This window comes from Mauremys reevesii, linkage group 12, assembly GCF_016161935.1.
Source record: "Mauremys reevesii isolate NIE-2019 linkage group 12, ASM1616193v1, whole genome shotgun sequence".
Taxonomy (NCBI): Eukaryota; Metazoa; Chordata; order Testudines; family Geoemydidae; genus Mauremys; species Mauremys reevesii.
Window position 1 is genome coordinate 24,322,199 of NC_052634.1, and position 15,029 is coordinate 24,337,227.

Consider the following 15,029-nt stretch of genomic DNA (forward strand, 5'->3'; position numbering starts at 1 on the left):
CCCTCTGCCCAGGCAGCTCCCCCAGCCTGACACACACACACACCCCTGCACCCACCCACCCCAGGGCTCCTCAGCCCAGAGGGGAGCCCCCCGGCTGAGTGGGGAATCAGAGCCCCAGAAATTACCCTGGGACCAGCTTGATCTGCCCATGACAAAGTGTTGATCCTCGCTCTCCCCAGCCCCACTCTTGACACCCACACACCCCATCCCCGTTCTGTGCACACACCTTGGGTCACTGTGACATTGAATACTTCAATTGGATGGGGGGCCCAGCACCATGGCTATTCCCTGCCCCCCAGGGCTTACGGGGCCGATTGGGGGCACAGGGGGCATGATCCAGTGCCAGCCAAGGGTGGATCAGAGGTGGGGATGGGGCTGTGGTTTCTGCACCACCCGGTTTCTGGCACAGGCTCCTTCGAGGATTTGCATTTCTTGATAGTTTTCACCAGTGATGAGCTGCCAAAATCGTAACAACCGGTTCCCTCCTCCTCCTCCTCACCCCATGAGGGGTCATGCCCCCCACCGGGACTCCTGCCCCATCCAACCCCCGCCATGTTCCTTGACAGCCCCCACCCCAGGACCCATGCCCTATCCACCCCCTTCCCTGTCCCGACTGCCCCTTGCCACCCCATCCAACTCCTTCTCTGATTCCTGATGGCACCCTGGGACCCCTACCCCATCCAAACACCCCTTCTCTCTGTCCCCTGACTGTCCCTGGAATCCCTACCCCTAACTGCCCCCCCACTGCCCCATCCAACCCCTGCTCCTTTCTGACTGCCTCCCCCCCGACCCTTGCCCCGTTCAATCCCCCTGTTCCCTGCCCGCTGACCGCTCCGACACTAATCCATCCCCCCCCCAACTCCCCTGCCCTCTATCCAACACACCCTCCCTGTATCCTTACCGTCCTACCTGGACCCGGCCCAGCCCGGGGCCGGGCAGGCAGGAGCCGCGCCGCCCGGCTGGACCCGGACCGGGGCCGGGCAGGCAGGAGCCGCCCCCGAGCTGGACCCGGCCCGGGCAGGCAGGAGCCGCCCCCTCCCACCTCCGGCTGGACCCGGACCGGGGCCGGACAGGCAGGAGCCGCACCCACCCCGGCTGGACCGGGGCTGGGCAGGCAGGAGCCGCGCCCGCGGCTGTACCGGGGCCGAGCAGGCAGGAGCCGCCCCCCCGGCCCGCTGGACCCAGGGCCGGGCAGCCAGGAGCCGCGCCCCTGCCCCGCTGGACCCGGGCCGGGCAGGCAGGATTACATGATAATCAGTAAGAACAGAAGGCACAGATATCATTACAAGTAAAACAAACAAAACAAGCTTTCTAGTGACTAAAACTTAATTTCATAGAGTTACAATCTTTATCTAAGCAGGCAAGGTCCCAGGCGGGTGTTGTGTGAGGAGCTGTGTAGGCCCGGAAAGGCGTCCTGCTGGGCAAGGGCAGGTGAGGAGGGCCAGGGCTTTTCCCAGGGCTGTTGCTGCGGCCAAAGCCTTTGGGAAGCAGAAGAGGGCCAGGGGTGCTGTTGCCTGCTGGGGCCCATGCGACGGTGTAGGTGTACGCTGACCATAGCTGGTCTGTGGGAGCTGGGGCCACTCACCGTGCCCCTTTCCTCGTTAGTATAGTGGTGAGTATCCCCGCCTGTCATGCGGGAGACTGGGGTTCGATTCCCCGACGGGGAGGGTGACCCCTTTTGAAGGGGGGACAAAGAAATCCCTGGCCTGCCCGCCACATGCCTTGCATTCTCCTTCGACGGCCACTTCCCTTCGCACCCCGCACTGATGACTTTCACCTCCAGAGAGACAGTTACCTCGCAAGGACACGCTCGCCCTAGCCAAAGCCTCCCCCGGGGCCTGCACGTGGGGGCACGTTTCAGAGCGGCAAAGGGAAATAGGCTGGCCAGGGCCATGAGGACAATGGCCCAGACAAACGGGGAGGGACTTGGTCCAGGGGTGGAGGAAGACAGAAAAAGGGACAGGCATGGGATTGGCTTCCTCTCTTTTTTCCTTTGCTCAGCATTTGACCTGTGACTGTAATGGGGAGACTTGAGAAAGACCTGTGGCCGCCGGCGAGGTAGGTGGCCGCCCCGAGAGCGCAGAGCTGAGCATTTTCCGCTGGGCTGCTAGACTGCACTTCCAGCGCCTGGCCGTGATCGTATAGGGGTTAGTACTCTGTGCCATGGCCGCAGCAACCTCGGTTCGAATCCGGGTCACGGCATTGCTTTTTGGTGGGGAGGGGCTATCCTGCAGCACGCCTCATGGCTCAGTCTCATGGCGTCCGTTTGCAAAGAGAGCCATCAGCCGGTCCTCAGTTTCTGCTTGGTAAAGGCAAGTCAGTGGGGTGCATCGGTCAGAAAAAGAGTCCCAGGACTTCTTGCTGGCCGCCAGGGTCCAAAAGCAGCGCATTCCCTCCTGGAAAGGGCTGTGTTTCGAATGTCCGTCCAGTGCGCGTTGAAGGGAAGGATCTGCGTGCCAGGGAAGCTGCGTCCCTCCAGAGGCGCTTGAGAAGGCAAAGGGGCCGTGGGTGAGTTTGTGATGAGGTGAGTCTGAAGTGTGGAAGGGGGAGGGTGGCAAGAGGAGGTTTTGAGAGGAAAAAAGGTGCTGCTGAGGTGGTAGGGGAGGGCAAGGTCCCAGGCGGGTGTTGTGTGAGGAGCTGTGTAGGCCCGAAAAGGCGTCCTGCTGGGCAAGGGCAGGTGAGGAGGGCCAGGGCTGTTGCTGCGGCCAAAGCCTTTGGGAAGCAGAAGAGGGCCAGGGGTGTTGTTGCCTGCTGGGGCCCATGCGCCGGTGTAGGTGTACGCTGACCATAGCTGGTCTGTGGGAGCTGGGGCCACTCACCGTGCCCCTTTCCTCGTTAGTATAGTGGTGAGTATCCTCGCCTGTCACGCGGGAGACCAGGGTTCGATTCCCCGACGGGGAGGGTGACCCCTTTTGAAGGGGGGACAAAGAAATCCCTGGCCTGCCCGCCACATGCCTTGCATTCTCCTTCGACGGCCACTTCCCTTCGCACCCCGCACTGATGACTTTCACCTCCAGAGAGACAGTTACCTCGCAAGGACACGCTCGCCTAGCCAAAGCCTCCCGGGGCCTGCACGTGGGGCACGTTTCAGAGCAGCAAAGGAAATAGGCTGGCCAGGGCCATGAGGACAATGGCCCAGACAAACGGGAGGACTTGGTCCAGGGGTGGAGGAAGACAGAAAAAGGGACAGGCATGGGATTGGCTTCCTCTCTTTTTTCCTTTGCTCAGCATTTGACCTGTGACTGTAATGGGGAAACTTGAGAAAGACCTGTGGCCGCCGGCGAGGTAGGTGGCCGCCCCGAGAGCGCAGAGCTGAGCATTTTCCGCTGGGCTGCTGCCTGCACCCCCAGCGCCTGCCCGTGATCGTATAGTGGTTAGTACTCTGCGCTGTGGCCGCAGCAACCTCGATTCGAATCCGGGTCATGGCATTGCTTTTTGGTGGGGAGGGGCTATCCTGCAGCACGCCTCGTGGCTCAGTCTCATGGCGTCCGTTTGCAAAGAGAGCCATCAGCCGGTCCTCAGTTTCTGCTTGGTAAAGGCAAGTCAGTGGGGTCCATCGGTCAGAAAAAGAGTCCCAGGACTTCTTGCTGGGCGCCAGGGTCCAAAAGCAGCGCATTCCCTCCTGGAAAGGGCTGTGTTTCGAATGTCCGTCCAGTGCGCGTTGAAGGGAAGGATCTGCGTGCCAGGGAAGCTGCGTCCTCCAGAGGCGCTTGAGAAGCCAAAGGGGCCGTGGGTGAGTTTGTGATGAGGTGAGTGTGAAGTGTGGAAGGGGGAGGGTGGCAAGAGGAGGTTTTGAGAGGAAAAAAGGTGCTGCTGAGGTGGTAGGGGAGGGCAAGGTCCCAGGCGGGTGTTGTGTGAGGAGCTGTGTAGGCCCGGAAAGGCGTCCTGCTGGGCAAGGGCAGGTGAGGAGGGCCAGGGCTGTTGCTGCGGCCAAAGCCTTTGGGAAGCAGAAGAGGACCAGGGGTGCTGTTGCCTGCTGGGGCCCATGCGACGGTGTAGGTGTACGCTGACCATAGCTGGTCTGTGGGAGTTGGGGCCACTCACCGTGCCCCTTTCCTCGTTAGTATAGTGGTGAGTATCCCCGCCTGTCACGCGGGAGTGTGGAAGGGGGAGGGTGGCAAGAGGAGGTTTTGAGAGGAAAAAAGTTGCTGCTGAGCTGGTAGGGGAGGGCAAAGTCCCAGGCGGGTGTTGTGTGAGGAGCTGTGTAGGCCCGGAAAGGCGTCCTGCTGGGCAAGGGCAGGTGAGGAGGGCCAGGGCTTTTCCCATGGCTGTTGCTGTGGCCAAAGCCTTTGGGAAGCAGAAGAGGGCCAGGGGTGCTGTTGCCTGCTGGGGCCCATGCGACGGTGTAGGTGTACGCTGACCATAGCTAGTCTGTGGGAGTTAGGACCACTCAATGTGCTCCTTTCCTTGTTAGTATAGTGGTGAGTATCCCCGCCTGTCATGCAGGAGACTGGGGTTCAATTCCCTGATGGGGAGTGTGACCCCTTTTGAAAGGGGGACAAAGAAATCCCTGGCCTGCCCACCACATGCCTTGCATTCTTCTTCTACTGCCACTTCCCTTCGCACCCCTCACTGATGACTTTCACCTCCAGAGAGACAATTACCTCGCAAGGACACGCTCGTCCTGTCCTTCCGCCCCCGGGCCCAGCTTCGGGGCCTGCATGTGGGGGCACGTTTCAGAGCGGTAAAGGGAAATAGGCTGCCCAGGGGCATGAGCAGTGATTTTCCAAGACTGCCCCCCTAGTTTTGTGAACTAGTTACATGCCAAACCTGGTGGCTGAACTTCGCGACTTTGTCCTCACCCACAACTATTTCACATTGAGGACAATATATATCTTCAAGTCAGCGGCACTGCTATGGGTACCCACATGGCCCCACAGTATGCCAACATTTTTATGGCTGACTTAAAATAACGCTTCCTTAGGTCTCGTCTCCTAATGCCCCTACTGTACTTGCACTACACTGAAGACATCTTCATCATCTGGACTCATGGAAAAGAAGCCCTTGAGGAATTCCACTGTGATTTTAACAATTTCCATCCCACCATCAACCTCAGCCTAGATCAATTCACTCAAGTGGTCCATTTCCTTGACAGTACTGTGCTGATAAGCGATGGTCACATAAACACAACCCTATACCGGAAACCCACTGACCGCTATACTTACCTACATGCCTCCAGCTTCCATCCAGGACACACCACATGATCCATTGTCTATGGCCAAGCTCTAAGATACAACCGTATTTGCTCCAATCCCTCAGACAGAGATAAACACCTACAAGATATCTATCAAGCATTCTTAAAACTACAATACTCACCTGCTGATGTGAAAAAACAGGTTGACAGAGCCAGAAGAGTACCCAGAAGTCACCTACTACAAGACAGGCCCAACATAGAAAATAACAGAACACCACTGGCCTTTACATTCATCCCCCAATTAAAACCTCTCTAGCGAATCATCAAAGATCTACAACCTATCCTGAAAGATGATCCCTCACTCTCCCAGATCATGGGAGACAGGCCAGTCCTTGCTTACAGACAACCCCCAAACCTGAAGCAAATCCTCACCAGCAACCACAGAACAACAACACTAACCCAGGAATCTATCCTTGCAACAAAGCCCGATGCCAACTCTGTCCACATATCTATTCAAGTGACACCATAATACGACCTAATCACATCAGCCATGCCATCAGGGGCTCGTTCACCTCCACATCTACCAATGTGATATATGCCATTATGTGCCAGCAATGCCCCTCTTCCATGTACATTGGCCAAACCAGACAGTCTCTGTGCAAAAGAATAAATGGGATGCAAATCAGACGTCAGGAAATATAACATTCAAACACCAGTAGGAGAACACTTCAACCTCTGACCGTTCAGTAACAGATTTAAAGGTGGCAATTTTGCAACAGAAAGCTTCAAAAACAGACTCCAACGAGAAACTGCTGAACTTGATATGCAAACTAGATACAATCAATTTAGGCTTAAATAGAGACTGGAAATGGCTGAGCCATTACACACATTGAATCTATTTCCCCATGTTAAGTATCCTCACACCTTCTTGTCAAACTATCTTAAATGGGTCATCTTGATTATCACTACAAAAGTTTTTTTTCTCCTGCTGAGAATAGCTCATCTTAATTAATTAGCCTCTTAGAGTTGGTTGGGCAACTCCCACCTTTTCATGTTCTCTGTGTGTATGTGTGTGTGCATATACATATATCCTCACTATATGTTCCATTCTATGCATCCGATGAAGCCATTTATCAACATTGAATTTAATCTGCCATTTTGTTGCCCAATCACCCAGTTTTGTGTGATCCCTTTGTAACTCTTCGCAGTCTGCCTGGGACTTAACTCTCTTGAACAGTTTTGTATCATCTGCAAATTTTGTCACCTCACTGTTTACCCATTTTTCCAGATCATTTATGAGTATGTTGAACAGTAATGGTCCCAGTACTGACCCCTCTGGGATACCACTATTTCTCTCTCTCCATTCTGAAAACTGATAATTTATTCCTACCCTTTGTTTCCAAGATTTTAACCAGTTACTGATCCATGAGAGGACTTCCCTCTTATCCCATGATGGCTTACTTTTCAAAAGTCAATTTAAATTAAATACATTTTTTTTAATTATATATATTTTTAGAAATCTAGACCTGTTATGTGTAACTTGCATTATCCTTATATTAAATTTGCATTATCCTAACAAAACATTTACTTTATTCACATCTCTTTTATATATCTCATTGGCCCTGACACCCCCCCCCGTAAATTCAAACACCCCCCCTAATTTCAATTCCTGGGGAAACTACTGGGCGCCGCCTCCTGCCTGGCGAAGCCGCAGCACCGGGGTCACAGGGCGCGATGGGTTTCTGCGCACCTCTGTTTTCTGCCGGTCGAAGGGTGACGGTTCCTGCCCGTGGGGGCCGGGGGGTCCCGATGGCAGCTGGGGGCTCTGGCATCCACCTGTGGCAGCTGGGAGCTACAGGGCCATCTGCAATGGCCGGGGGCTGCGGCTTCTCCTCACCCCCCCGGTGACTGGGAGCTCCCGGCTCTGCCTGCAGTGTCTGAGCGCTGGGGGCTCCCTCTCTTGCCTGTGGCGGCCGGGAGCTCCAGGGGCTTCGGAGCTGCAGGGTCTATTAGCAATGACGTGGGGCTGCAGGGTCCTCATGCCATCAAGGCCTGTTGGGAAATCCTGGGTCCATCCGCAGCGGCTGGGAGCTCTGGGGTCCGCTCGTAGGAGCTGCAGGGTCCATACGCAGTGGTGTGGGGCTGTGGGGGCTCCCCGGCCACCCATGGCTGCTGGGAGCTCCAGGGTCTGCCTGTGGGAGCTGTGGGGAGATGAGGGGTTTGGGGTGGAGGAGGGGGCTCCAGGCTGCAGGGTGGGGCCGAGGGATTCAGAGTGCAGGAGGGGGCTGTGGGTTGAGGCAGGGGGTTGGGGTCCAGGACGGGGTGATGGCTCTGGGGTGGGGGCAGGGATGATGGGTTCCAGGTGTGGGAGGAAGCTCTGGGCTGGGGCAGGAGGTTGAAGTGCAGAGGGGTGAGGGCTCGGGGGTGCAAGAGGGGGCTCTGGGTTGGGGGGGTTCAGGGCTGGGGCAGGGGGTTGGGGTGCAGACTTACCTCGGGTGGCTCCTGGTCAGCGGTGCAGCAGGGGGGACCTACTGGCCACTTCCAGGGCGCAGTGCGGTGCCCTAGGACACGTAGGGACCAGCCTGCCTGAGCCCCGCAGCACCGCTGACCGGACTTATAACCTGTTCATCCCACTGGGAGCTCCAGGGTCCCCCTGTCACATGTGGTGGCTGGGAGCTCTGGGATCCACCCACAACAGCTGGGAGCTCTGGGGGCATCCCACTGCTCACAGTAGCTGGGAGCTGTGGGGTCCATCCATGGTGGCATGGGCCTGTGGGAGCCCCTTCCGCCACTGGTGGCTGATAGCTGTGAGGCCCCCACCGGCCAACAGCTCCAGTCTTGCTGCCCCAGGGTTGAGGTGGAAAATGTCACTGAGATCTCTGACAGTCACAGATTCTGTGACCCCCCTTTATATAATCTTAGCCTTAATCGTTGTTAACTGTCTCTCTCAATCTAGTGGTCTGCTCTAGCGCAGATGGGACAGGGAAGACAGAAGCTCACCCCCCAGCACAGGTTTGGGCAGCAATGGCTCTTGGGCTATTTGCTGTGTATGCAGAGGACTTGTCCAGGCCGGTGAAGCAGCTCAGCCAGATAAGGAGCTGGAAGAAGGAGACCTGAGCAGCCTGGACATCCCACTTTTTCTCCACAGCCACTGCCTATCAGCAGGGTTCCTCCTCCTCAGTGAGACCAAATCTAAGCACCTAGATAGCTGGTCTGTCTGCTGCACCCCAATCCCTCATGCCTGAGCCTCCCTGCCAAAGTCCTGTACCTGGCTCCAGAGAATTGTCTCACATCTCGCTGGGAACTCGACTTCTTGTGCCCAGAGAGTCTCGGCCCCATTCAGTAGAGGACCTGAGAAACACAGTGTCTGCCTTTTACAAAGAAGTACTTGGAAAGGTTTTGTTCCTGTGACCACATGGCCTAATGGATAAGGTGTCTGACTTTGGATCAGGCGATTGAGGGTTCGAGTCCCTTCGTGGTTGTGCAATTTTACCTTTGTGCTGAAAGTCCTGCTCCCTTCAGGGCTGGAACCTCTTCTTGGCCGCTCAGGCCAATGCTCTGGCTTCAGCTAGAGCCCCGGGAAGGAATTGGGGGTTGGGTGTCACAAAGGCTGGGGCATGAGCCCCAGGTGCTTCCAGTCTTGCCTTTGCCCTTCCTGACTTGCCAAAGAAAATGGGCGGCTGCCCGGGCTAGAGTGTGGAGCAGTTTCCCTCTTCCAAGTGTGAGCCTGTCCCTGTGCTGGAGGGTACTTGCTAAATAGCACCTTGGGAGCCTGGGTGTTTCTCTGCTTGTCGCCAGCTGGGGAAAAGCCTCTTGGGGTAAAATCTCCTGCCCCACTGCCAAAGTCAGCACCATGAGTGGGAACGGTAAGAGGCCCCACCAGGGGGGCTGGCCCTGCTTTCCTACCATCTTCTGATGTTGGCCACAAAGCATCAGCAGCTGGCTGTGGGTGGTTTTCAGTGGGGGTTCGGCATGCCAGGGAGCAGCCTGGCTGGGTGTCTCTGTGGCTGCTGCTGGCCACGCATAGGCATGGTTCTCCCCTCCTCTTGCCCTGCCCTTGGTTGCTCTGTGGCTTTTAAGCCTTCCCTTGGAGCTGTCAGCACCAGCCGCCTCTGCTCTAGGTGCCCAGAGGAGGAGAGGTGCTGGGCTCCAGCCTGGGACTCTTCCTCCCTCCTGCCTTTCCCTGACTATGAAACCTGGCCCTGACACTCCTTTCTTCAAGCGCCATGTGGGCAAGAGGAAAAGTGTGGTAGAAAGCACAAGAGCCAAACTTGTCAGCATCAGAAATCCCAAACACCCAGTCAAACCATAGCCACTTCTAGACCCCATTCCAACCAAAGACCTGGCTCCAGTGGGTATGAGTCACTCAGCAAAAGGTAAACAACTCATTTTTATACAGCTGGAGATAGGAAAGCGCTTGGATCTCCAGGGATTTACCATAAGGTCCCACTGAGATTTGAACTCAGATTCCAGCATGCCAACCCTTACACCATGGGCCCAGCTTGTGCTAGTTTCTCTGAACATTGGTGACCCCATCATAGAATACCAGGGTTGGAAGGGACCTCAGGAGGTATCTAGTCCAACCCCCTGCTCAAAGCAGGGCCAATCCACAGACAGATTTTTATCCCAGATCCCTAAATAGCCCATCTCAAGGACTGAGCTCACACACCTGGGTTTAGCAGGCGAATACTCAAACCACTGAGCTCTCCCTCCCTCACAGGCCCAGGTTGTGTAAGGGGACTGTTGGCCCTTTACTAAAACTGAGTGGGTTTTTTTTGGTTGGCTAGTTCCCAGTCCCAATAGAAGGGGGAAGGGTCAATGGGAAATCAGGACCCTGAGACTGACAGGCCCCTGGGGCGATGGTCACCAACTGGTAGGGAACAAGTGAGAATTTGTTAATGAGTAAAATTCCTGGTGAAAATTGGCAAAGCTGTGGAGAGTTTGAAAAGTTCCAGTGAATTTACACATGAAGATACAAACAGAGAGAAAGAGACCATCACAGACTGCACAGGCCCACACAGACATAAACAAAAACCAAACCCACACAGCACACAGAGCCATAGACACATAAGGGAAAGCCACACAAAACATAGAACAAATCCACACCAAAAAGTACAGCAAAAGCCCACAACAGGAAAGCACAAAAACCACATACCAAAAGAATACTTAGCAAAAAACAATCTGCATGCAAAAGTCATACACACACACACACACACACACACACACACACACAAAACTATGCATGGCATCCACAAAAATCACACAGGACCCACATGCACATGAACACGACAGACAACAAAAGCCCCACAACATACAGAAAGCCAGGCAGGGTTTGAGTCTCACAGCGAAGAGGGTGAGCACACAGGTGGTTTGGGGAGCAAAGACTGAGAGGGAGTCGGGGGCAGTGCTCTGGGCTCTGCTCAACCCCTCCTGACACAGGCGGCTGGTGGAGAGCAGAGCCTGGTAGATCTGTGGAATCTGCCCTGCTCTCTGTAAAGCAAGGGGACCGCGGTGTCTTCTGAGCTGCAACTGTATTTTCTGCAGGGCAAAATGATTGGCAGAAACCATTTGCTTGAAGGAAACTAGTGGTCCCGGTGAGGTTTGAACTCACAACCTCAGCATCACTCCACTCAGCACTGCTACTAGAAGTACTGTGTGCTAACCACTGATGAGCTGCCAAAAAATTAACAACCAGTTCCCTCTTCCTCACTCCACAAGGGGGTCGTGCCCCCCTGGGACTCCTGCCCCATCCAACCTCCCATATTCTTTGATGCCCCCACCGGGATCCCTACCCCATCCACCCTCTTTCTCTGTCCCCTGACTGCCCCCTGCCACCCCATCCAATCCAATCCCTCCTCTCATTCCTAATGGCCCCTGGGACCCTTGCCCTCATTCAATTCCCCTGTTCCCTGCCCTCTGACCACCCTGACCCCTATCCACCCCCCCGAACTTCCCTGCCCTCTTCCAACAGCCCCTCCCTGCTCCCTGCCCCTTTACCATGCTCGAGGCCGGGCTGGGGGCACTGGACCAGGCCAGGGATGAGCCGGAGCTGCTTGGCAGGGCCCAAGCCCGGGAGGGGGAGAAGTTTGGCTGGAGCCAGGCTTGGAAAGGTAAGCTGGGGCGGGGGAGTGAGGATGGCTCCAGGGAGGCATGGCAGGGCCCAGACCAGTCCTGCTCCAGCCGAGTGCCCCGGCCCTATCTGAGTGGCTCTTGGCCAGGGCCGGTGCCGCTCGGCCGGGGCCAAATCTGCTTGGCTGGGGCCGGTGCCGCTCGGCTGGAGCCGGGGTGCTTGGCCAGGCCCGGGCCAGGGCCGGAGCCGCTCAGCCGGGCCCGGGGCTGCTCAGCCAGAGCAGTACTGGGCGGGGCCCTGCCATGCCTCCCTGGAGCTGTCCTTGCTTCCCCGCCCAAGCTAACCTTGCCAAGCTGCTTCTTGTTTCTGAGCCCTCCCGAGTCCCAGGCTTCCCGCGTGAACATCTGATTTGCAGGAAGCAGGGGAGGAGGAGGAGAAGGGAGGGGCAGAGCCTTCAGGGGAGGAGCCCAGGAAGCAGAGGTGAGCTGGGGCCGGGGGCGGGGCGGCCCTTTTAGAACCATTTGTCCTGGGACAACCGGTTCTAAAATGGCTTCTAAATTTAACAACCGGTTCCTGCGAACTGGTGAGAACCGGCTCCAGCTCAGCACTGCGCTAACCCATTGCACCACTGGAGCCCAGCTCAGGAATTGTCTCTTTGTTTCATGGATGGATTAGAGAGGTGGGTGAGGGGGTTGCATTAGCTAAAACAAATCCACATTAAAGGCTGCAGGATGGCAGCAGCAGAGGTGGGGAACCTCCTTCCATGTGATAGAGCTGGTTCCCCCTTCCGTTGCTGAGGGGAAGGTTGGTGCTTTGAGCCCACCCGGTGCTGGAATGTCCCATGGGTGAGATTAACGGGACTCTTGGGAAGGGAAGGGAAGGGAGGGGAGGGGAAGTCTTTTCTATCCCTGCCTAGCTCCATTGGTCTCCTGTGGCCAATTTCGGCTCTCTGCTCCCCTGCTGGGGAGATGCAGAGACAAGCCCCCATCTGGGTGAGTCACCGAGAGGCTGTGTCCCATGGCGTGTGTGGGGGAGAGGGGGGGGGTTGGATGGGGCTCAAGGGGAGAAGGTTGTGTGTGACAGTGCGTGGGGGAGGGGGAGGGTGTGTTCCTTAGGATAGAAATGATGGAAAACACAGGGGCAGTGACAGGGAAGCCCCGTGTCTGAGTGTTATGACCCTGTGTGGTGCTGCCGTTCACCTTCCCCTCCTATGGTCTCAGCTTTCATTGAATCCAGCATTTTTTCACCTGTCATCACCACAGAGGTGACCCACCTGCCTCAGCTACCGAGTGTCCCTCTTAGAGACGCCGAGGACTGGAACTGATTTCAGCTGCTGGTCAGCTCTGCTAGGTCTTTATTCATTTGCACAGGAAAATGCTGAGTGTTTAAATTCATTTCAAGCCCCCCACCCCCCTTCAGCGAACTCCTGAACATACTGGAGATGGGTCTGGAAATCGATTTTCATTCAAAAAAGTTTTTAAAGGGAATTACTTGGATTAGATCCCATTACCCTGCAGGGAAACATTCACCCACTGATTTATATGCTCAACAGAGAGTGTCATGTACAGCCGAGAGCAGAAACAGTTTTTAACCTGGGGGTTAGTGAACTTTATCTCTGTACAAACACCACAGTTTACAAACTCCCCACCCCCGCTCTGTGTCACCAGAGCACAACAACAACTCTCCTTGGGGCACACACAGCTCCCCAGCTCCCTGCCCGTCAGTCTCTCCAGCGTTGCTCCAATCCCTTAAAGCAGGGTCTCAACCACAATTTACCTTAGGGCCAGGGCCAGTCCTCCAGTCCTCCCAGTGGGCCAATAATGTCACTCATGCTGCCCAGAACCCGCCCCCCAAAACTCCACCCCTCATCTGCCTAAGGCTCTGGGAGGGAGTTTGGGTGGGGGAAGGAGGTCTAGGGTTCAGGCCCTGGGTTGGGGCTGGGGATTGGGGTGCAGGAGGGGTGCAGGGTCTGGGAGGGAGTTGGGGGCTGGGAGTGAGTATATGAGGAGGGGGTGGGGGTCCAGGCTATGGGAGGGAGTCAGGAGTGTGGCGCTTACCTGGGTCTCCAAGGCAGGGTGGGCTGGGGGTCCTCCGCATGCTGCTGCCCCCAGGCATCACCCCCACAGTGTCCCATTGGCTGCAGGGGGTCGGGGCGGGGGCAGCGCGTGGAGGAACAGCCCCACCCTGCCCTGCCATGGGGAGGGGCCGGCAGCCACTGGCAGACAGACGCTGCTCAGCTCCGCAGCACTGCCGGGGCCCCTGGGGGGGAGCGCCTGGGGGCAGCAGGTGGCGCCAAGGGAGTGACCTGGTCCCAAAACTGCTGGAGCCCCACGGGCGAGACCTGGGAACCAGGACTGCCAGCCAGACAAAAACCTTTAAGAGGAGGCGTCCCTCTCCCTGTCAAAAACTGATCTTCCTCCTTCAGTTCAGTGACAGCCTGAATTGTTCCTTATCCCGCCAGAGCCAGAGGACTGAAAGCAGCAACATCAAACCCCAGTGTAGCTCGCAGGAATGGACAGAAACACTCCCTGGTATCTGAGGAGATGTTCAGCTTTGCCCTTGGTCAACTACAAGGCTAAAGGGAAAGGAGGTGGCGCCAGGTATAAAGAGTGAAACACGACACATCATAGTTATGCCCATGGTGGCTGCAAAATCTTTTGATGTACTTCTTCTTATCAGCAGTGTATTGTTTTCTCTGGCGTCCAGGCCTTGACCAAGAAATTTGTACCTTGATAAAATAATCGACTGCCCCTGGTGAAGACGATGGACTTGACACCCACTGGGGTGTCCCTACACAGGTACAAGTACTAACAACAGTGGCTGCCTTTTAGCCATAGATTTTAATCAGGGCAATAAATACAAACCTCTGTTAAATCATTTCTCAGCCTGAGTCCTTCACCCACATTGCCTAGAGCATTGGGCCACCATGTGGACGTTTCATTTCCCGCCTCAATTTCACACAGACACAATTTCCTTTGCACAGAGCCATGAACAGCAAAACCTCCCTGTGTCTCTGGTCTGAGCCAGGGCATTCGATTCCAGTGAATCCTTCTCTCCTGCAAATGGCGATGGTCAGACAGAGGGGTCGTGGCACCTGCATCCCTGCCAGGGAGATATTGGCTCGGCTCTTTCTTTCTGCTGCTGTTGTTAGTCCAGGAAACATCAAGGGTGGAATGCAAGGCTGAGTTCACGCACCAGCCCTCAGTGCCCCAGAGAAATCCTGCCCCCTGCTATTGGAACGATGTGCTGGAGATTTGACTAGGAAAGGGACTGTCTGAATTGTCAGAGTGGGGAATGAACAACAATCTACAGCAATGTCGTTCACACAAACACACTCTAATCATGCTCCAACCGGAAGGGAAATGGGCAGGAATTCTCGCTGTTCAGCCAAGGACACACTTACACTGATGTGTAGTCATGAGTGTGCTGGAGAAGCTGGTCTGAGCAAACAATTTGAAGTGACAATTCAGTGAGAACAGAATCATTATGTAGCAAAATAAGTGCATGTTAAGTAGTTGTGGCCGAGTGGTTAAGGCGATGGACTAGAAATCCATTGGGGTCTCCCTGCGCAGGTTCGAATCCTGCCAACTACGCAAGCACTGTGCTGTTGTTGTTATTATTGTAGCCTTAGTACCTGAGCATCCACAGTGCGAACTGGAGCCAGATCTAGTTTCACTCTGTCTAAACTTAAAATCCTGCTGTGGCACTGCTATAGCACTTTGGAGTAAACAGTGACTGGACGGTTTTCCCCATCCCTGTAATAGCTACATGGACAGAACAATTCTTCCTTTTCTTTAGCACTATCTAACCAGGGCTTAGGTCACC

At 55.6% G+C, this 15,029-nt stretch overlaps 3 non-coding genes across 3 annotated transcripts; all 3 read left to right on the forward strand.

Annotated features, from left to right (window-relative positions):
• The first annotated feature begins 1,595 nt into the window (after window positions 1–1,595).
• TRNAD-GUC lies at window positions 1,596–1,667 on the forward strand. Its single transcript has one exon. It is a non-coding gene; the product is annotated as a tRNA-Asp (tRNA).
• A 1,162-nt stretch (window positions 1,668–2,829) lies between these two features.
• TRNAD-GUC lies at window positions 2,830–2,901 on the forward strand. Its single transcript has one exon. It is a non-coding gene; the product is annotated as a tRNA-Asp (tRNA).
• An 11,814-nt stretch (window positions 2,902–14,715) lies between these two features.
• Window positions 14,716–14,797, forward strand: TRNAS-AGA. Its single transcript has one exon. It is a non-coding gene; the product is annotated as a tRNA-Ser (tRNA).
• The last annotated feature ends 232 nt before the right edge of the window (window positions 14,798–15,029 follow it).